Below are 25191 nucleotides of genomic sequence, written 5' to 3' on the forward strand. Positions count from 1 at the left end.
TACTAAACAAGGAATGGATTATCAATGAGATCAAGGAAGAAATTAAAAAATACCTAGAGGCAAATGAAAATGAAAATGAAAATACAACAACTCAAAATCTACGGGGCACAGTGAAAGCAGTCTTAACAGGGAAAGTCATAGCAATACAAGGCTACCTCGAGAAACAACAAAAAGCTCAAATAAACAACCTAACCTTACACTTAAAAGAAGTAGAAAAAGAACAGCAAACAAAGCCCAAGGCAAATAGAAGGAAGGAAATAATAAAGATCAGAGCAAAAATAAATGAAATAGAGTTTAGAAAAACAATATAAAAGATTAATGAAACCAAGAACTGGTTCTTAGAAAGGATAAATAAAATTGACAGACCCTTAACCAGACTCATCAAGAAAAAAAGAGAGAGGATTCAAATAAATAAAATCAGAAATGAAAGAGGAGGAATAACTATGGACTCCACAGAAATATAAAGGATTATAAGAAAATTCTACAAGCAATTATAAGCCAACAAATCTGGAAGAAATGGTTATATTCTTAGAAACATACATACAATCTCCAAGACTGAGTCAAGAAGAAACAGATAATCTGATCTGACTGATTACCACCAATAAAATCGAATCAATATTGAAAAACCTCTCAAAAAACAAAAGTCCTGGACCAGATGAGTCCATAGGTGAATTTTACCAGTCAAAGAAGAATAAACACATTTTCTTCTCAAACTTTTCCAAAAAATTCGAGACAGAGAAGTCTCCCTAACTCCTTTTATGAGTCCAACGTTACCTTGATTCTAAAACCAAAGACATTACAAAAACAAACAAAAAACCTATAGACCAATCTTTCTTATAAACATTTATGCAAAAATCCTCAACAAAATATTAGCAAACTGAATTCAGCAATACATTAAAAATATACACCATGATCAAGTTGGTTTTATTCTTGGGATGCAAGGTTAGTACACTATCCTCAAATCAATTAATATGATACACCACATTAACCAATCAAAAGATAAAAACCATATGATAATATCAATAGATGTAGAAAAATCATTTGACAAAATCCAACATCCATTTATGATAAAAATTCTCAGCAAAGTGGGAATAGAGGGAACATACCTCAAAGTAATAATGGCCATATATGACAAACCTACAGCTAACATCATACTCAATGGGGAAAAGCTAAAAGCATTTTCCTTAAGATAAGGAACAAGACTAGGATGCCAACTTTCACCACTCCCGTTCAACATAGTATTGGAAGTCTTAGCCACAGCAATAAGACAAGAAAGAGAATTAAAATATATGAATTGGAAAAGAAGAAATAAAATTCTCGTTATTTGCCAATGACATGATACTATATATAAAGAATCCTAAAGATTCCACCAAAAAACTGTCAAAATTGATCAATGAATTCAGTAAAGTAGCAGGTTACAAAATTAATACTCAGAAGTCAGTGGCATTTTGATACACCAATGATGAACTTTCAGAAAGAGAAATTAAGAAAACAATCCCATTTACAATTGCATTGAAAACAATAAAAGAACTGGGAGCCAAATTAACCAAGGAGGTAAAAGACCTGTTCTCAGAAAATTAAAAGTCATTGAAAAAAGAATTTGAAGACAATACAAATAAATGAAAGCACATATTATGCTCATGGCTAGGAAGAATCAACATCATTAAAATGGTCATACTATCCACAGCAATCTATAGATTCAATGCAATCCCTATCAAAATACCAATAGCATTTTTCAGAGAACTAGAATAAATAATAGCAAAATTTATATGGAAACACAAAAACCCTGAATAGCCATGGCAATCTTAAGAAAGAACAATGTTAGGGGTATCACACTATCTGATATCAAACTATACTACAAGGCTACAGTAATCAAAACAGCATGGTACTGGCATAAAAACATATATTGATCAATGGAGCCCGGAAATAAATCCATACCTAATGCTCATTTAATATATGACAAAGGAGGCAAGAATATAAATGGGGTAAAGGCAGTCTCTTCAACAAATGATGTTGGGAAAAAGAGACAGATACATGCAAAAATTAAAACTGAACCACCTTCTTAAGCCATATACAAAAATAGACTCAAAATGGATTAAAGTCTTAGATGTAAGACCCAAAACGATAAAACTTCTTGAAGAAAACATAGGAGGTAAACTCTCTGATATTGCTAACAGTAATTTCTTTTTGGCTATATCTCTTTGGTCAAGGGAAACAAAAGAAAAAAATTAAAAAAATAGGACTACATAAAACTAAAAAGCTTTTGTACAGCAAATTAAACCATTTACAAAATAAAAAGACAATCAACTGATTGGGAGTAGATATTCACTTATTATACATCTGATAAAAGGTTAATATCCAAAATATATAAAGAATTCATACAACTCAACAACAATAAAAAAACAAACAATCCAATTAAAAAATAGGCAGAAGACCTGAATAGATATTTCTCTAAAGAGGAAATACAGATGGCCAATAGACATATGAAAAGATGCTCAAGGACACTAATTATCAGAGAAATGTAAATTAAAACCACAATGAGATATCACCTCACACCTGTCAGAATAGCTATCATTAATAAATCAAAGAGCAACAAGTGTTGGCGAGGATGCAAAGAAAATCTCATACATAATTGGTGGAATTGCAAATTGGTACAACTGCCATGGAAAATAGTCTGGAGGTTTCTCAAAAAAATTAAAAATGGATATACTTTTTGACCCAGCAATTGTACTTCTGGATATTTATACAAGGAAACCAAAACAATAATTCGTAAAGACCTATGCACCCCTATGTTATGGCATCACCATTTACAACAGCCGAGATATGGAAGCAGCCTAAATGCCCATCGACAGACAATTGGATAAAGTTATGGTTCATATATACAATGAAATATTACTCAGCCATAAAAAAAATAAGAAATCCTACTATTCGCAATGACATGGATGGACCTAGACGTTATTATGTTGAGTGAAATAAGTCAGAGAGAAAGATAAATACCATACGATTTCACTTTTATGCAAAATCTAAGGAAAAAGAACAAACTAATTGAAAACAGACTCACAAATGTAGAGGACAATCTGGTGATGGCTAGAGGGGAGGGAGTTAGGGCACTGGGAGAAAGGGGTGAAGGGTTAAAGAAGTACAAATTAGTAGTTGATAGATGGTCACAGGGATGGGAAGCACAGCATACAGAATGCAGTCAGCAGTAATATAATGGCTATGTGTAGAGCCAGAGGAGAGAAAGAGCAATCAGGGGAATCATTTCATAACCTATATAAATGCCTAACCAATGCACTGTATACTTGAAACTAATAAAATAAAATTTGAAAAAGTACTAAAAATAATATAATAATACCAAGGTCCAGTTGATAAAGAAATTAAACCAGATATTTGTCTTCTTGTTCACGCTACCCTACCCCACCGATGTATGTGTGTATGTTTATGTGTGTGTGTGTGTGTGTGTGTGTGTGTGCAGGGTGTTGTGTTCTAGAGGTAAAAGGTGTGACTAGATCTCAGGCAAGTTAATTGAACCCCATTTTTTCAACCCACTGTGGGAAAGATCCAGTTTTATCAAAGGCCAGTACATCACCTAAGGTCATAATTAATTATCAAAAATTTGAACACTGTATAATGAAAGAATTAAAGTTAATCAGACCTTTCAAGAGCCATCAATTAAGAGTTTTAGAATTAGCAAAATATTGTAGGCAATAAGTCCCTGATATTTCAGCCCTTTCTAAACCCCTTTATGACTATATCTAGTTGATTGTTCCTTTATATAACCGTAAAATGCAGAAGTAGAAGATTTTGTATTTTATAAGTTAAGTTTGGCACAAATAGTCTCATAAATTCTTTGACTTATATGCACACAGAAAGAGAAACCATACATCAGTAGTAGTTATACAATAACATGTTCACATATACATCAGAGGGCCATAGCCTCCAAAGCCTTTCTTTGGATACTGTAACTACAGCATGTCTCCCCTCTTTGAAAGATGTTACTAAAAATCAGCAGCATTATTAAATGTAATTTTAGATAACCCCCTCCACTTGACAGTTCCTCATATAATCTAATCTTTGATAGTAATTTACATATTATTTCTCTACCCATCATATAATCAACCATGAAGTTTTGCATCTCACGTATAATTATCCATTCCTGCAACACCATCCACTACACCAGCCTATTACCCTGGAAGAAAATCTCAAGTACTCAATAATCATCTATGACACTAACCAATGTTTTAGTTTCAGTACTTTACAATCCACATTTAATTCTGTTTGTTGATGGGTCATTAAAGCCTAAGCTAGAAGTCTTTAATGCCTGATATAAGTTTTCTCACCAAAGTTCTTGATAGAATCCAACTCCTATATAGGAGTCAAGACATACCAGAAAGTTCAAAATAATAGAACTAATAATACTGTTATAGTATTATAGATAGATATGTCTCTTATGTATTATATGTATTTTGAAATGCTATGAAAAAAATTAGCATGCAAACAAATTTTCCTATGAAAAGCTCTACTACTCCTCCCCTAGCTCTCATGTTTCATCTCTATCTAATCCCATGCTATTTGAAAGAAATACAGTGTAAGCCGCAAATGAGAGCCTTGTATGTAATTTTAAACCTTCTGGTAGCTACATTTTAAAAAACAAAAAGAAATAGATAAAACATAACCATATTTAACCCAATGTATCCAACATATTGTATTTTTGATATGTAATCAATAGAAAATTATTAATGCGATATTTTACATTATTTTGTTCTTAGTAAGTTTTCAAAATCTAGGGTATATTTTACACTTTTTGAACATCTCAATTAGGACATGCCACATTGCAAGTGCTCAATAGCCACTTGCAGCTAGTGCCTACTGCATCTATTTGCATAATTGCTTATTTACCCTAGGTCATTTTCTTAAGCCATCAATTAAGAATAAAAATAGCTATTATACAAATAAGAATAAATATGCCATAATATTTTGAAATTGACTACAAAAAAATAATAAAATAAAGTAGAGACCGCCAGCAATAATAGTGAAACAATATAGTATGATACAAACTTCTTGATGGCATGATTAATATTGGGAAAACTTAATGCACTCTAATTTGGCAAGTATTAATTGAGTTCTTATGAGGTATAAAATATTAATTAATTGAGGAAATATATCCTGAATGACTATTAAGTAGAATGTACTTTTTAATTGTCAGAGTTCAAACAAAAAACAAGAGAATCAAAATTCACCACTGTAGAGTTTTGACAACATGAAAATCATGCCATAGGAATTGTAAAAGAAATGAGACATCACCCAAACATGCAAGGAGTTACTTTGTACTTAAGGAAAAATAAAACATGAAGTACTACAAGACAGTGTGAAAATATCATAATAAATGCACAAGTGAATAAACAGATTGAAAATAAAATGTCAGCTAGATAATAAAAATGTACAATGAAGGGAAATAAAAGTGGATGATTTGTTAGCTAATAAAGTAATGAAAGAGTATAACCTCATACAGAGTGACCTGGAGAGGCAATTTTGATAAAATTAAATAAATGAAGTAAAGAGTGAGTTATATGAATATTTGAGGGAAGTACTTTCAAAGCCTAGGAAATTGCAAATATATATTAATTTCCTGTACAGAGAAAATGACACCCTCACCACATTTTTTAAATTAATTTTTATATTTTTGTTTTTGAGAAAGAGAAAAGATAGTGGAGACAGTCATGAATTTGAAGAGATGGCTAGATGCAAGATCCTTAAGGTATACTATGTAACAACTTTGGAGTTTTTTTTTTTTCTGAATGTGATGGAAGCTACTAGATCATTTTGAAAATGATGTGATCCTTTATTTATGTGTGCAAAATAGAAAATGAAGGTGAAAACTAAGTTGGGACAGTATTGGGAGAATATTGAATATTAAAGTGAATACAGAGACTATTGTTTATAGTCTAATTTAGTTGTCCACAGAAATATGATAGTTGTTTTTCTAGGGTGATGGAGATGATACAATGGTGTAGAGTTGAGATATATTTAGAAGGTAGAGAAAATAGGATACTTTTTAATGGCAATACGGATTGCTTAATAAACAGGAAAGTAAAAGTTTGAAAGCAGTGGATAAAAAGTAAATATTAAGGAATCAAATCCCAGACAGAAGCAGCACTTCAAAATCGAGCATGCAGCCAAAGTAGCATCCATACCTAGAGGCCAGTACTTAGTCTAGTTGAAATAGCAGGAGAGTTAGTTGGCCTGACAGATTTTACAGGGTCAGAAAGAAATCGAAAAATCCTGATGACAGTGTAAGTGAAAGAACAGGCTACAATTGGGAAGAGTCTGAAATGCTAAATTACTAGTTCGATTAAACGCCCTTTCTCACACCAGAATTTTACTGAGTAAGCAGAAATGAGTTGTTAAAAGTAGAGAATTCCTGAAATCTTGAACATTCTTACAGCAATTGAATTCTGATTCTGCAGGAATAGATGCCAATATCTAAAACTAAATTCTCTCCTTGCTCAACCAGTAACTTGGTAAGAACCTCAGCCCTTTGTAATGGTAGCACAAGAATTTTGAGCTAAATTATTCAAAACTGATCTTAACCTTAATTAAACCATAACTCCCTCACCTCAAACTTCTAGACGAAAGGAAGGATGTGTACTCTCTGGAAAAAAAAAATAAAACAAAGCAAAACAAACTATAGTTTAAGATTTTACATATATGTATGTTTTTAGTATATATATATATATATATATATAGAGAGAGAGATATATATATACACACACATACACATATCAGTGTATATATTATTTTATAGTTATATTTTTATATATTATTTGTATGTTATATGAATAATGTATATTTGTATATTTATATTATGTAATTTCATATATATCTATGAAATAAAATAAGAATACATGTCACACAAATAACTAATCATAATGGAAAAAATAAAATGGATTAGCATTGCTAATAGAGTTACTTAAAATAGAGTCAGGAGGCTATTAAGAAAGTGGGCCTATGCACATCTTGTGCCTCAGTTATAGAGCTGCTATTAAGTTGCTAAACCTGTTGTTAAACTCAGCTAGAAGCTTGTCATAAACATCCTGGAACAACTGTTGAATGGATACATACCATAGGGACTTTACTTCCTTATCGGTTTTCCCTCCCTCGTTTGCATATTGGATTAACCAATTCTTGTTAACCTAGACAGCAATCCTTCATTTGCATGAAAGAATATATTTGTGGTTTTTGCCTTTATAAATCCTACCATTCTTTGTTCTCTCCAGAGAGCAATTTGAGTTGCTATATGAATATGTGTCTCTTGGATTTGAATCTTTCAAGACCCCAAATAAACTTTTAAATTTTGTTACAGCCCCAAGTTTTTATTGGTTAACACCAGAAAAATCAGTGGAAGCATCTTCGCTGATGACTCAGATATTATACTTAGCAAATGAGGACCAAAAGTTTTCATTGTAAATATGGATTTAGTGGATGGAATTATAGAAATTAAGGGTACAGAGGATAAATAGGGAATAATATGAATAACTTAAAACCAACCAATAAATTCAACAATTTAAATGAATATACAGATTACGTGATGCCAGGATAATTCTGAGTTAATAAATCCACATATGTCATTATTTCAAGGTTGTTTTGACTATTATAGATCACTTCAAATTCTATACAAATATAGAATCAGATTGGAGTATTTACAAAATGCCTGCTGGAATTTGAATTGTAATTCTATCGAATTTATGGATTGATTTTTAGACATTGTGCATTTTAATAATTTTGAGCTCTTCAGTCCATACACATGATCTCTCTCTCTTAATTTAAGTGTTCTTTAATTTTTCTCTGCAGTGTTTTCTAGTTTTTAGTATGTAAATATTATGTGTTTTTTTATAAGACATATTCCCAATTATTTTGGGTTCTTCTACTACACATTGTATTTATAAATTTCACTTTCTAATTATTTCTCAAACATAAAAATAAAATTTATTATATATACACAATACTTTCTCAATTCATTTATTAATTTTAGTATTTTCTAAAACGTTAATAACAATTTCCTACATGTAAATTGAGTAACTTGTAAATAAAGTTTTAAATTTCCTTTTTTCAAACTTTATGCTTTTATTTTTTCCTTATTACAGTGGCTGTTGCCTGCAGTAAAATGGGAATAGAAGTGGAAAGAGATAACATTATTGCTTTATTGGCTTCTTCCTGATTCTAGGAAAATAATATTCCACATTTCAGTAAATATAATTTTAGTTGTAGATTTTTTTATAGGAACTTTACACATTGAGAAAAGATTCTCCTGTTTCTAGTCTTCTGAAATATTTTTACAGCATGAATGATGCTGAATCTTTTAGTATTTTTTATCTGACCATTTATTTTTTTCTCATTTTAGTAATGAATTATATTACATTAATTGGTTTTCAAAAGTTAAACCAATCATGTTTGTGAATAAGTCCTTCTTGGTCATAATATCATCTTTTTATATATTGCTGAATTCTGTTTACTATCTCATTTTATTCTGTTTGTTTTTGAAGCTATACTTATGAGCTCTGCAACAGATTTAGGCTACTGAATAAAATAAACTGACATTTGGGCCTTATGACATAGCAGATCAAATATTATTTGAAGAATTTGTGGAATTTGAAGAATTTGCTGAATGGAATGTTTGGCAGGCGGAGAATGGAGAATGACAAAACAAACTCGTAGGATATTGGAGCAAAGTCATACCATCTTTTATAGATAACTATTCTCCATTGAAAAACAGTTTCTGTTTGTTAATGGGCTCTAATAGAGACTGAAGATTTAAACATAATCCACTAAATTATCATGTAGTATGAGCTGTGTCTATTATGCCTATGGTGTTATGTAACCCAACATGCTATAAATTTGGGCATTTGCAGCAGTACTCATCAAGAGAAATTCATCATGGAAATGTAATCAGGTTTGAGCAGGTCTTGAAGGCACAAGCAGCATGAAAAAAAATGGCTTTATTCTATATTCTCTGTATTAGCCATTTCTAATTTAACCCAAATTTAAAGCCACTTGAAATTATCCATAATGAGTTAACTGAGGGAAAAGAAATAAAAGAATGCTTTAAGGAAGATTACATATAACTATATCATAAAATCTAAAACGATGCTATATCAACAGAAAACAGGGCTGCTACTACGCACTGTTGATGCTGCAATGAGAGGGAATTTCTGATTTACTTATTAGTACTCCTTTGTCCCATGGCATAATTTAATGGAAAGCTACAGGAACAAAAGATTATTATAGTGCAGACCCTTTGGGAAGAGAGGTTTGGGTCAAAGATTCAAGTAAATAGTCATAACCATTTGTTTGGGTATACTTTGTTCCTTTAAAATAATGTTCTCTAAATCTGATTATAAATACCTTTAGGAACTTAAAATTTATCAAATCACTTTGCTCTCTAGTCACTTTTTATGCATTTTCTTGAAATGATTACTTCTTCGTTGTAAACACAAAAATCCTACAGACGGTTAATGATTAAATTTAATTAAGATAGAAAGAATTGTTTAAAAAAAGTGAAAATTGTCTGTAAGATATGTTGTGGAGCTCATGAAAATCTAGGCACTGACAAAGGGAATATACATTTTGGATCCTGAGAATATTAAGATAGAAATAATTGTTTAAAAAAAGTGAAAATTGTCTGTAGGATATGTTGTGGAGCTCATGCAAATCTAGGCACTGAGAAAGGGAATATACATTTTGGATCCTGAGAATTGTGACAGTAGGTATCATCTAACATTCCCCATCACTCCCCTTGGCATGGAGGGTAACGTATACCATAATAACAAAAGAAAATATCCTAAATAACCCAACTGTTATTATCACTAATTGAACAAACATTATTTAACGTTAGAAAAAAATGTTCGAACATTCCTTAAACTAAGAATTCTGACCACCAAAGAAAGAGAAAGAAAATTCCATTTATTTAATGTTGTTTCTCCTGAATTAATTTTCTGTTTTTTTTTTTAATTAGATGTGGTAAGATGGTAAGATTACTTTCTAGTTTTACACTATTTTGATAGGAAATTAATCTTTTATAGTTTCATATGCACATACTTCTAAAGTGCATGGAAATGAACCACAAACGAAATTGAATGGGAAGATTCTGTCATTACTTATAGAACTATCTACTACTCATGCAGCCATCTGTTGTGAATGATTCACTTTTGAGACATGTAATGAAACATGAAATCTTGATGTTAGAAAGTGTGCATTGCTCCAATAAGGATACTTCTTGTTCTGTATTATATTCGAATTTAACTATCTCATTTTATTCTATTTGTTTTTGAACTTCTGTACATCATTAGATTGATTGAGAGAAAAAGACAGATTAGATTTCGTAGAATATTTTTAGTTAGATTTGATCATTCCTTTTGTTTATTTTCAGTCTGTTTATTATTCATCATTTCATTTGTTCAGATTTCTCTTCCAATTATTGTATTTTTAAAATTGGGAAACAAGGTTAAATAAAATTAAATTAAACTTCCTAAGTAACAATGCCCAATATAAGGAACCTTAAAATTTAATTTATCCCAACTTTCAAATAGCCATTTCTGTTGTTTTCTAACTTATGATATACTCAACACTAGAAGTAGAATAATCCAGAGAATCCTAATGTTTATGATTAAATGTAAGATGGTAGAAAAAAGACGAGTGAAATTAGGAGACCTAGGTTCTAGGTTTGGCTATATATGTACTTCAATTTCTCCTAAGAAAAATTGAAAAAAAATTGTAGTATTCTTAATCCTTAGTCTTTTTCAACTCTGATTAATTTGTTATTGATTCTGTTTCATATAGTGAAGATAATCCAAGAATGTGGATAGCCAGTGAGGAGTTACAAAGTAGCTCCTTATTAAGTAAAGTTGACATAGGAAAGAACTCCTGGGGTGATTGGCTCAAATTTCTAGCTAGTTTAGTTGTTAGGCCTTCAAGTAAATTATAGGTATTTCAAATAAAAACAGTTATTTTCCTGAGAGCCACAGAGAAAGGAATATGAATCATTTGTTGTTTTTTTTTTAATACAAATCTGTAAATATTCATAAGACCTCTGTTTAAAAAATCTGCAAGCTATATTTTCTTCATTTGAAAAAATTTACACTTTAGGAGAGTAAAGCGAGAGTTGGATTCTTTAAGGGTATTAAATTCAGTTTATATATACAAATTAAAATCAAACATCTTAAAGGAAATTATTTTAAAGGAAAGAGGAAAAAGTTTGATGTTTGGGATTTTTTAAAATAGTAAACAGGCCTCGTTCAGACATTGTGTCCCTACTTATGCATACACTCAACACACTCAAGCAGATAAAGTAGAGGGTAAGTTACATGAATGGAATAAATATCACTTATGTAACAATACCAGTGGAAAATCAAGATATAAACATAAAATGAGTATGATGAGGCAAAGCTTTATCTAGCAAAAGCAAAAATTAAATTCATTAGGACAAGTATCTAAGACAAGAAGAGAGAATGTGTTTAATACAGTATAGTTATTATTTTAATGCTATAAATTGTCTTTACCAACTCCTATATTTTTTAAAAATAAAATCAGATGTTTTATGGAGTGGCACTTGGATCTCCAGCTACTAGTTTTCTCCTTTAAACCTGATGTGGGGCTTTCTCTATTATTAATACACAAACAAGGCTCACATGAAATAGTTTCTAATAATTTAATGTAACCTATTTATTCAAAGGACTTCATCCTCTCCATGTAAGTATGTGTGTACATACTTTTGAGTATACTAGAAGAAGGGAGGGAAAGAAATAATAAAACTGATTTTACTCTTCCCACCCTTTATGTTCTCTCATGTATAGCTTTCAAGAGATTCCTGATAACATATTGTGTCTGTAGGACAAAATGGTTTCACAAACAAAGGGTTCTCTTCATAGACTTTCCACTTTGTTTTGGAGTCTAATTGGTTGAGATTAGACACTTGGCAGTAGATTATCGTTGTATGGAAAGTACTACAGAAGAAAATAAGCCATCTCCCATAGGAATTTGATACAGTATATTGTTTCAAAACTATTATTTATATCATATGATGTGCACAGTGTCTATAACAGTCATTCTGAATATGGTATCTTTTGAAGAACCTTAGCAACGTAAACTATGTGAATTTTCAAGAAACTTAAATATTACATAATAAAGCTGCTTAATTTACCAACACATCAGAAATCGAACATATAGAAATCTCTGGTTCTTGTTGAACTGAGAAATATGTGCTGGCAAAATGTCATTGACAAGGAGAGTTATTAAGATTCAATCTTACTGTTTTGCTATAACTTTAGAGTTCTTTCCAGATTTTTGTCTTTTGCTTTCTTAACAACTACGGGCTATAAAAAGTGGACATTGGACTTTACAGTGTTTTAACTATACTAGAGTACTGCAAGCTAAAATAAATATTCACATGTACATAATGATTCAGTGCTTATTTTGAAAGAACTAATATTTCTTTTATTTTTCTATGTTTTCTGAGATGCACATATCAAATTTGATTTTATCTTTTCAATTAAGTTGGTATTTTATCATAATTAAGTGTATTTGTTTTTTATTTTTAAGCCTATAGTACCTGGTATTCCCAGGTGGTCTCCCATCCAAGTACTAACCAGGCTGGACCTTGCTTAGCTTCCGAGATCAGATGGGATCGGACGCTTTCAGGGTGGCATGGCTGTAGACAATCAAGTGTACTTATAGGATTTTTTTTTAGACCTTTTAGATCTTTAATGCCTGAATGTAGGTATTATTGTTAATGGTCACTGCTCAGATTGTCACTAATATTTGTGAAATATAAGGAAATCATTTTGCTTAACAGCAAAAACACTAGTATATTGTCTTATAAAAAGTTCTGCTTTTATAAATCAATATTTGCAGATATACATCATGCTGCTTTGCAAACATCTACTATTCCAAAGAGTCGGCTGGACAAGAAACTAATGAACATAAATGATTATGACCATTAAACTAATCTGCTTTCTAGAAAATTAAGATAAAAATAACAACATAACATTATTAAAATTTCCTCCGAAGATTCAAAACCCTACATCCAAAACCAATTTATCACGTACTATTATATTTTTCCTTTTTAGGTGCCATTCTAATCCTTATCAATATATATCCTTTACAGTCCTAGTATCTATATTTATTAGTAATAATATGTTTTCTTGGAAGGAATCCAAAAGATATTTTAATAATGCATTCCTCTAGTTCTTCTCTCTTTTTCAATTTTAGAGAACATAAAGTATATTTTAAAGGTAAAGGGGTATATAGGCTTTCTGTTGGAAAGTTTACAAGTGAAAATGCTGAAAGTGTTGAGAATAGAAATATATATAGAAGGAGATGAGAAAGGAAGATAGGAAAGGTATATTTTATTGGGAGATTTAAGAAAAGAAATTGTACTGTGATTTTTCAAGTCTCTATGATAACCAAGGGTATATTTTCAGGTATTATATCTAAAATTAAAATAAGCTTTCTCATAGATAAGCCTTTCTTCATTTATAAAATTTTAGTGCCTACTCTCTCAGGCATTTTTTTTTTTTTTTTTTTTTTTTTTTAGGGATAGAGTATTAGCAGTGAATAAAATAGACAATTATTTTGCTCTCTGAGAGCTTGTTCTCTAGTACAGTAAGCCAAATAATAAACAGAGATATTAGTCATCACCATCATAAGAAAATATCAGATCAAGATAAGAACTTTTCAGAGAATAGGTTATTGTTCACTGACTAAAAGGCCATATTAGAGAGTAGTATAATGAAAGCCTCACTAAAAAGGTGAAATATAATCTAAGACCTGAATGACAAGAAAGAGATAAAATGTGAATATTAGGAAAAAGAGTTTCCAAGCAGATGGAATAGGGTGGAAATGTTCTATTATGGGAAAAGTCTTGGCAGGCTCGAGAGAGGCCAGAGTGGTAAAGGATAGATAGCAAAGAGAAGAGAGCGGAAGAAATAGGTGGTTTTAGATGATAAAGATTTTTTGGAGGGAAAATATGAAGAATTTCTTGAAGTTTACAAAAGAAATTCTGAATAAATGGAAAGATAAGTCATGTTCATGGAGGAGAAAAATGACATAATTTGAGGTATCTTTTCTACCCATATTAGACAATGAATTCAATAAAATTTCAGTGTTTAGGGGACTTGTCTAATAAATTCAAAATTAATATGAGAAAATATATTTATGCAAAGATGGCCTAGGCAATGCTAAAATAATGAGAAGAACAAAATAAAGAAAAGACAAAATTTTTCCCTCTTGTCAAATACATTACAAGGGTTCATACTTGAAAACAAGTGATACTGGCCAAGACATAAACAAATAATTCAGCTGAGTAAAATAAATTCTAAAATAGATTTTAGTGTATGTAAAAATGATAGAGATTTCTGAGGAAAAAAAGCCTATTTTTTCATTATAGGGTTTATAATATTATTTATTCAGAAAGTAAATCAAGTTATGTATTTGCTAGGTACAGTTTATAAAACTAAATTCAATAGGATACTAGCTTAACATTTCAATGAAAGTATTAAGCATTATAAAAATCAAAATGTATGTAATTTCCACAGAAGTTTTAGGTAACTCCTTTGATAAAATATAAGACTCATTCATCATAAAAACAGTTGAATAAAATGGGAATTGGCCATATGTATGTGTATATCCTGATTAATAAATAGAAAGATGTGTTATGTGTATGTATACAGGAGATATACTTAGATATTATATATCTAGAAAAAGAAATCTATTGTACAACCTATTACAAACAAGATGATTTACTAAAGTAAAATTTGCATAATGCAATTTAGAAAAGTTAACATTTAAAATTAACGGGTGTTATACATAAAAAAATAATAACCATTTAGATTATACTACAAGAATGAAGATTTTATTTGCAATAGCAAAAACATTGCTAAAATATCTAAGAAAAAAGGTAACAAGAAATCAGTAAAATTTGAATGACTATGTAAAGTTAAACTTTAAATACTCCTTAAGCGTACAAAAGAGATTAAAAAAAAAAAATGAAAGAGATACCTTACTTTGGACAAGAAGCCTCACATTCTATAGATTTTATTTTCTCTTGTTAGTTTATAAAGGTATCATGATCACATTAATAATAGTCACTTAATTTTTTACCTGAAGCAAATAAGATGATTTTGCTTAAATTTTGATGAAAATTTAAACAATATTTAAACAATATTTTTAACCAGAAAAACTAAAGAAAAACAATATTGGGGATAGGTTATACCAGAAATAGAAACATTTCAAAAAGCTTCTTTTGTTAAGGCCATATAGAATTGTTTATAGATAAATAGAAAAACTAATAAAACAGAACAGGATCTCCAATATCATACCCAAGATTTATAGAAATTTACTATTTAATAAGGTAGCATTTTAAATCATTAGTGAAAATATGGATGATGTAGCAATAATTAATTAGCCTTTGGAGAAAAAAGCCTATTGGTCGTTTTTTTTTTTTTTTTTCAAGGCAAAGCAAAATAAATACCACGAAGCAAAACTTAAATACCACAAACTAAGTCAAAATGACATGACAAAATAGGAAAAACTATTGCAAGCTATAATACTTAAAATGAGATATCACTAATACAAAGGTCTGTGAAAAACTGAGATGGAAATGCCCAACAATATAAAATAAAAATGATTAAAATATATGAACAATCAAGCTACAGAAATGGATATTCAGATTAACATAAATACATAATTAGGCACTTTAACGTCTTTCACAGAAAGAGAACTGAAAATTAACCCATTTCCCATTTAAAAAAAAAAGTGCAGCTCACTGCCAGCGTTAATTTAATTTTACATAAACGCGCTCTTTGAGCCTGAAGAAAACCTGACTGATTTTCAATGTCAAAACAAAATATAAAAACTGTTCTTGGAGTTATTTCTAAACAGAACTTGTCTTTAATCCTAATGTAACAGAAATGTATACATAAATTGGATTCATCAAATGAATCTTTGGCTAACAACTGTTCGAGAATGATGTTAACATCATGCATAGGAAAATGCTTCTTTTTCTAGGATTTAACATTTTCAGCAACCGAGAATTACTATATTTTGTAAATGGAAATACCACTACTAAAAACAGAATGCTATAAATAGAACGATGTCATTTGTCTCCAAAGACTATCAATATACTAAAGCAATGGGAAAATAATAATAAAAGTGAGATATTTATAGCAAACTTTGGGGTAAGGTTAAGATTGTAATCTGCAAGTTATCTCGGAATAAACACTACAGCTGCAAGCACAGCCAAGGAGTATTTTCAGGGCAAATGGGAAATGGATTAAAAATACACTAAAATATCCTTCACCTATGAGATTTGCAAAAATTCAATATTTTGATAACACACCTGTTAGTGAGGCTGTGGGGATACAGAGACTCTAATACATTGCAGTGGAATGCAAAATATTTATTACCCATAGGGAGGGGGCATTAGCAAAATATAACACAATTACATTTGACTATGTTATGCTATGACCAAATTTCTAGGACTACAAATTAAATGTAAACTTTAAAAATTATAAAATTATATACCTACAAAATTGTTGGTTTTGACTTATTATAACTAAAGATTAGATGCAATTCAGATTTCTATCCATAAGCTCTGAATGAGTAACTGACTGTACATCAGCACAATCAAGCATTGTGTAGTAGTACATAGAATTGAAGTGATTTCTATACACAGAATGTAAAATGTTTTTCAATAAGAAAAACAAACTGAAAAGAGATGTACTATGTTCATAGATCGAAATATATCATAAATATTTCAATTTTTCAAAGTACTCCATAAATTCTGTTCATGTCAATGATAATCTTGACAAAATTTTTCATTCAATTTGTCAGAATACTGATTCTAAATTTCATAATATTGAATAAAGTCACAGAATAGACAATGAGATTTTGAAAAACCAAACAAGAAGGGGCTAACTGCCTTACTAGAGACCAGGGTTTATTATGAAGCTGTAAAATTATGACACACAAAGAAACACATTTATTAATGAAAACATAGCTTGAAAATAGATCCATACTAAAATGAAAACTTATTTTCTATGGCACTAAAATAAAAGTAATGTTATTAGGGTAATTGATTTTCTCTATAAAAAAATATTAAATAACTACATCATGCCATAGGTAATAATCAATTATTGATAGAGAACATAACTAAATGAAAAAAGTTTAAAAGAAAATCTAGAGTACAAATCTTTATAATGCTGATATAAACAGCATAGATTCTTCTTCAACAATATAAAGATATATAAAATATAGATTAAAATGTTAGAAATTGGACTTTCATAAAAAATAAATTATGCAAATAAAGACATTATAAAGTTAGTAGATACCAAAAGACTAGACTAAGACATTTTCTATATATGTAAAGCAAAGGTTTGTATCCAGGTTATATAAAGATTAATACAGACTGAGAAAAAAAGTGAAAGCTCAATAGAAAAGATCAATTGGCAAACAGAAAGATATACTCCTAAAATAGTTATGAAATGTTTCTTAATGTTTGAATATTCTTATTTTCAAAAATATTGAAAAGCTTTATATCTTGTCTCCATTTTAGCAAAGTACTTGTTTTAGCTTTGGAAAGTCATCAAAGTAGCCTGAATCTTCTCTTTTTTTCAATTATCAGTAATTTTGTCAAGAAAGCTACAACTGTTCAATAACATCTATAATGGTGACTCCAGGAACTTGACCACAAAAATTTATCTCATTCTTATGATGAAAAAAATTTTCCAGGTATGCCATCCTATGAAAGAAAAATCATTTTTTTCCCCAAATTCCCTCAAAATGTATTTTTTTTTCTTTCAGATAAAAAGTGAAAATTTGACTGCTCCTTGTTAAAACAAATGCCTCAAGATTGTATTCTTGAAAGGCAAAAATTTTCTGCATAGTATAGAATGCTATATTCTATCACTATATCCTAAAAAATGTTTTTAAAATATGATTATTCACAGCTTTGTTTCTGATAATGTTCATAACTTCTACAGTTGGTACAATTTCTTTTAGAGATACTTTAAATTAAAAAAGCTTTGAGTGATGACTGACTGAAGCAAACACAGATACATTACCAAGTATCATACATCAAAACAATGCAAGCACAGGGAAAAGTATAAAACATTTCTTTCCAGCTGTATCATGTTCTTATAAGTACTCTAACAAATTACAACAAATCTCGTCACTTAAAACTATAGGAATTTATTCTCTCACAGTTCTAAGGCCAGAAGTCTAAAATCGGTATCACTGGGCCAAAATCAAGGTATTTCCAGTCACGCTTCCTCTGGAGTCTCTAAGGGAGAATCCATGCCTTGTCTCTTCCAGCTTCTAGTGGCCTCAGTTTACCTTGGCCTATGATTGTGTTATTTTAATTTTCAAGGCTAAGAACTTCAAATCTCTCTCTGTTCCATCTTTATACTGCCATTTCCTCAATATGTGTGTCAAATCTCCCTGCGCTTCTCTCTTATAAGGATACTTGTGATTTCATGTTGAGCCCATCCAGATAACCCAAGATAATTTGTCCATTTGTCAATCTTTAGGGTAATTATATCTACAAAGACACCCCCTTTTTGTGATTAAGATTTAATATCTTTGTGCTGGGGATGGGGTGGGGCTATCATTATTTCATTATTCTGTCTTCTACATCAGCCATACTTTTATTTGAGAGGAAAGAAAACAACTTTTCTATTTCTTAAATAACATATTTTTCTTTTTGTAGTTTACTTTTCAAAAGTGATTCACAATCACAGATTAATTTTTCTTTGATGGCCACTACAGGAAAAAGGTAGGTATTTATTCTTCCTTTAGCTTAAATCAAGCGAGAGATTTAAGGTAACAACTAGGAGAGATTAATTAGTGTCTCATGAAATTATGGGAGTGCAGTGAACTGTTAAATGACTCCTCTCTGAAAGAGCCAAAGGACAAGCAACTCAGAGAAGAAAATGAAGGAGTGTTTGCTACTAGGTAGAATCACCCAGCACACTCAGAGTTTTTAGGGCAGAGAATGAAGAGTTTTCCATAGACAAAATGTGGAACTTGTATACAGGACGGCTGACTGATAGAACTCTAAAAATAGGAGAGCAAGCTTTTGCAATTGGATCCCAAGAACCAAAGACTAAAAGAAAATTCTTAAGGACTCATAAAAGAGAATGCTTCACTTATCTCAAGTAGTGGTGATGAAGAAGTTGTCTTAGAAGGATCTACAAAAATATCCCTTCAGAGAAAGAGCCAAATTTCAACAATGTTTAAGACCAGAAAGTACAACACCAGCTCCTGAAAGCATAAACCAGAAAGAAACTCCTGTGTCCCTTTAGTTGCTTCCCTCTCCTTTAACCCTCAGCCCTGGAAAGGTCAGAGTTTGAGGGTGAGTAGGAGTAAGAGGAGAAAAAAAGAAAGAACCCAAACAGTTCACGAAAGATAAGCTAATTGACTAATTGATTTTGATGGCTTAATAGAGTCTTTTCAATTTCTGATGGAAAAAGCCACACATTTGTATGCATAGATGAATTTTTAGGAAAATAACTTGTTCATAGGTTAAATCATAAATAAAAGGAAGATTCCCTTCTGCTAAAAAGTAGTCTTTTTCTAGTGGCCAATATATTATTTTCTCATAATCATAACAACTAATCACTTAAAAATCAGCATTTTCTTAACATGCATTATGTTCCTTATGCCTTTTTCACTCTGTACTAGTATCCAATTCATAAAAATATTACTGTTTATATTTTTGCCCAGCTATTTTTAATCCAGTAAAAAAAATCAAGAATTATACAATTTAGAGGTTGTAGACTACATTTGAATACCGATGTATTTGAAATTTCCATAAAATGAATGCACTTGCCATTCAAGATGAGTTTTTTTTTTTTTTAGTTTCTAAAAACATTTATTTCAACATCTAGATTTCTAATAAGGGTTTCTGCAGTTATTTCACAAATAATATCATAGACAAACATGATCAAATGCTTTTCTCTTCATATACCATCTCAAGGACATAATTTATTTCCACAAATAACCATATGAAAGTAATAGCACAACACATCACTGTTAACCATCACAAGCCTAGAAGCTCAAGCTCTTAAATTGAGTTGCTGCCCAGCCTCTCACTTGAAAATTCATAAGACATATATAAGTATATACATACATACACAGAGAGACATACGTAATCTCAAAATATGGTTATCATCTGGTGATAATTTTTTCCTTTGACACTGTATTATATAGTATAGCTCATGTTTGACATTTAAGAAGTTGCAGCTACATTCCATTATCAAAGACATATTTGTTAAAACATGTATAAAAGGATTTGTACTTGAAGCACAGCTTTGATATATTTAATAGAATGTAAAGCTGTCATCCTATTTTAACAGGCAATGTTTTATGTGTGTTGCGTTAGTAGTAATATAATAATGCCTCTTCTGTGTGTTCTTGCCATTAGCACTTTTTCTCTTCCTTTCTTTTAGTTAATCTTAAAACTTTAATGTAATCCAAACACATTAACATCTTTTTCTCCTCTTACTCTTCTTGAACAGAAGGTTTTAAATGAACTTTCCTTAACTGAAGGATAGTTACTATAAAACTAGATCATCAGTACATTTCCTTCTACCTGCCCATGGATTCTTGTACACTCTTTCTAGCTTGGAAATACTTATGGTCACTGAATGTGTTTGTTCATAACAATAACAGAGATCACAGCAAGTTAGAATGAAGAAAATAAATGGGGAATGAATTTAATGCATTTAAGAGCAACTGTACTCTCTTATGTGCTATTAAGCCAAGCTATTTCTGATGGCATTGATTTAAAATGAGAAAACAATGTGTGAACAATTTATAACTTAATAATGGAAGAGTTATTGGCATTATTACAAAAAAAGTCATTGGTATTTTCTCACAAGTTTTTTCAAAAAATTTTTCTGATTCACAAGATTCAGATTATTATTTTCCTTATGATATTTCAGTATGACTTTTAATACTGTCTTTGAAGACTGCAGCATATAAGAATATGTCAAGAAAAGTTAATCATACTATGAGAATTACCTGACTGATTGTCCCCAAAGTAGTCTTATCTGGATTGCAGCTAAATACACACACACACACACACACACACACACACACACACGTACACACAGCTTAATAATAGCATTAGAAAAAGAAAAGCTTGCCTTTGAATAGCAGGAAAAAATTATATGGTTTAATGGTCTTGGATTCTCAGCCTTAATATATTACATCTCAAATTTAATGTTTTATATTTTTCAGGAGTAATTTTGGTATTTATTTAATTATTTCCATGATATATAAACCAAAGACACTGAACTCAAAGACAATTGGGTAGGTTCTCCTGTTAAACTCCATCAAAGCTTAGGTGGCTTGGGGTTTCTGGGACCAGGGAGAGTAACCAAAAATTTTTTCAGAAGTTAAACAAGATCCTAGACCTCAGTATTGAGGTTGATTTAAGGGAACTCAATAATATATTTGAAAATACCACAGGATATTTGAATATTTTTACTGCTTTAGAGGTTTCCTATATCAGAAACTTATTAAAGCATAAGGCTACATTTCAATCTAGTTGTTTACCTCTTGACTTTTCTATTAACTTAATTTGTCGTTGTTTGTATAAAATTAAGTTGCTAATCAGTATCAACTGAAAATTTTCTTGACGTAATATTGAAAGTTAAAAGCTACTTCATGTGGATTTTATCACACATGAGCTTTAGAAAATGAATGTCTACATGTAAATTTTGAGCATCCATTACATAAAATGCATGTATTTCTCACATTCACATTTTAAACAAATAGATATGTTTAAAAAACAGCTTTAATAAAGAGGATCTTACAAGCATGTTTCTTTTATAGTAAACTCTTTCAAAAGACTAACATTGGCTTTTAGTCAAAAGATACATCTCCAATGCATCAAACCTCATTTCAGGGGTTAATTACTAAATTCGATTGTTTCAAAATCTTAAGCATAAATTACATGTCATGAATTTTCCATTCTATAGTCCCTTTTTCAATAATTTGTGGATGCCCTTTGCATTTGTTAATGTTTGGAAGATAATGGAATTACATATGTAAATTCTATTACTTTGAGGCTGTATACTATATTGGGATGAGAAGGGAGGGAGAGGGAGAGAGCGAGAGAGAGAAAGGGAGAGATGGAGAGGATGGTGAGAGAAGGAGAGAAAGTGAGAGAAAGAGAGAGAGAGGGAGGAAGAGAGGGAGAGAGGGAAAGATTTACTGAGAAGATTACTTACTGAAAATTGAAAAGGGAGTATTAAACATTATGTAAAAGTTCTGACCTTAATACATAGAAAGTGGTTTTTTTAAATTATTTTTTCAGAGAGTAAACATATTGTTCTTTAAATATCATCTCTCATAACACAAGTGTAATGGAAAAGTCTCTAAAATGATTACTAAAATTTTGAATTTGTGTTAATAACAAAAAAAAACAATGTTAAAGAACAATGTACAGATAAAAAATCAGAAAATGCATCATCTACAAATTAAAAAATAGGCATTTATATTAAATAGACCTAACCTTATGAATCACTGCCTTTATCTTATGCATTTTTAATCATTTTTGCAAGGTCAGTAAACACTAAATTATAATCAAACCAAATTCAGTAAAATGAATCCAACAATATACCAGTATGACAAATGAACTCCAAAAATATATAAAAATTATAATACATCATGACCTAGAAGGGCTTATTTCAGCAACTGACTTAATGTTCAGTAATTAATCAAGGTAATTCACCACATTAAAAGACTAAAAAAGAAACAGAAGCAGAAAAAATTTTTGATAAAATTCAGCACATATTCATTATAAAATATCTCATCAAACTGAGTATAGAAATAATCTTCCTCAGTCTGATGAAGGGAATATAAGAAATACCTACAGCTAACAACCTACCACATGGTGAAAAACTTGATGTTTTCTTTCTCACATTTAAAATAAAGCATGTATGTTTACCTTAAATATTACAGTTAAATATTATACAGGAGATCAAAGTCAGTGTCATAACGCATGCAAAAGAGCCTGTGGACTGGAAAGCAAGATGCAACACTGACTTTATTTTTAGACCACATGATTATCTTTATAGAAAATCTTAAAGAATTGACAAAAATAGCTATGAAACTATAGCATGAGTAGAGTAAGTTCACAGAATTCACAGTCATTATATGAGTCAATTGTATTTCTATATGCTAAGAAGTAAACAATTAAAATTTAAAAATTTTAAATACCATTTACAATAGCATAAAAATGAAATAATCAATGATTAATGAAGTATATATACATATATCTATACATATATACATATATACACACATACACACACACACACATCTATATAAAACATGTATGATACAAAACATGAAGAGAAGTTAAGGAAGACCTAAATAAAGGAAGAGATGCTATATTCATGATTAGAAGATACCATATGAAAGAGACATAAATTCTTATAGTCTTATTAAACTGATCTATAGAGTCAATGCAATCCCAGTCAAAATCCAGAAAGGTCGTTGTAAAAACAGACAAACTTTGAAAAATGTATGTGGAGATGAAACATTATATGAAATAGGCAATGGAATTTCAAAAAGAAAGACAAATATGGAAGAATTATACAACTTGATTTCAAGATATAGTATGCAGCTACAGTAATCAAGTTAAGTGTTGGCATTGACATAAACGTGTTGACCAATAGAACAAAAGAGAGTGTCTAGAAAGAGACTTACACACGTATGGTCAATTAGTTTTGGACAATCGTGCCAAAGTAATTCAATAAGTTATTAATAATAATTTCAGCAAATGGTGCTGAAAAGTTGGCTGTTTATATTTTTAAAAGGGACCTACATCTTTATACTTTACATAAAATATAACAATAAGTGGATCATAAACCTAAAAATGTGTTTAAACTATAAAACTTCCAGAAGAAATCATTAAAAAATTCTGTATGATCTCAGGTTAGGCAAATAATTGCTAGGCCACAAAAAGAATAAATTATAAAAAATAAAATGGATAAATTGTACTACATTAAAATTATAAATTTGTTTTCTTCAAAAGTACTCTTAAGAAAATGAAAATGTGTAGGAAATATTTGGGAAACATCTATCTCAAAAGATTTGCATCCAGAATATGTTAAGAACTTTAAAACTAAAAAATAAGAATACAGACAATCTAATTTAAACATAGGTAAAAGACTTAAATAGAGCCTTTATTGAAGAAGCAAATTTAAAGATGCTCACTGTCATTAGTGATTATGAAAATGCAAATTAAAACTCCAAAGTGATACCACTACGTGCCCACTGGAATGACTAAAGTTAATAAGACTAATAATACCAAGTGTTGGCAAGGGTGTGGAGTAAAAGGAACTCAAATATTAATGAAAATGCAAAATATCAAAGCTACTTTAGAAAACAGTTTGGCAGTTTCTTAAATGTTAACATACACTTACAATACAATCTAACAATGCCAACCCTATATACTCATGAGAAATGAAAACACATGCTTATTCAAAGACTTGTACTTGAAAATTAAGAAAGTTTATTCATTATAGGTCAAACCAAAAACAACCCAAATGTCTATCAACTGGTGAATGGGTAAACAAAATGTGGTATATTTGTATAATCAAATACTACTCTGCAATGGAAAGGAGCAAGCCAGCAATAGATGCAAAAACATGGTTGAATTTCAAGAACAATAGGCTAAGTGAAGAAGATACAAGAGACTATGCATTGTATGGTTCCTTTAATATGACAGTCAGAAAAAGCAAAACTATAATGACAGAAAGCAGATCAGTGAGGCAGGGTATGGTGGGAGAGGATTGATTACAAAAGGTGAAGGGAATTTTGGGGGTGATAAAAATATTCTATATCAAATTGTGCTGGGCACACTATTATATAAAATTATAAAAATCTCATCAAAGTGTATAATTAAAATGGGTGAAATTTACTGTTACTAAATTATACCATGATAAAACAGGCAAACATTTAAGAATGTTAGAAAATAATATATAGGTAAAACCCTTCCCCACAAAAGTAGAAAGAATATGATCCTCAAAAAAACATTTTACTTTAAATGAACTTAATGAAACATTTACTGTATTATTCTTTAAAAAATTTTTGTTTTAAAAAAAAAATCACTAAAAACTAGGTCAC

The 25191-nt window shown here is 30.2% G+C and overlaps 1 pseudogene; it reads right to left on the reverse strand.

Moving 5' to 3' along the window:
• Window positions 1-12592: 12592 nt before the first annotated feature.
• On the reverse strand, window positions 12593-12711 carry LOC120588391 (uncharacterized; annotated as a pseudogene).
• Between the last annotated feature and the right edge of the window lie 12480 nt (window positions 12712-25191).

Source organism: Pteropus medius, unplaced genomic scaffold, assembly GCF_902729225.1.
Source record: "Pteropus medius unplaced genomic scaffold, Ma_sr-lr_union100, whole genome shotgun sequence".
NCBI lineage: Eukaryota > Metazoa > Chordata > Mammalia > Chiroptera > Pteropodidae > Pteropus > Pteropus medius.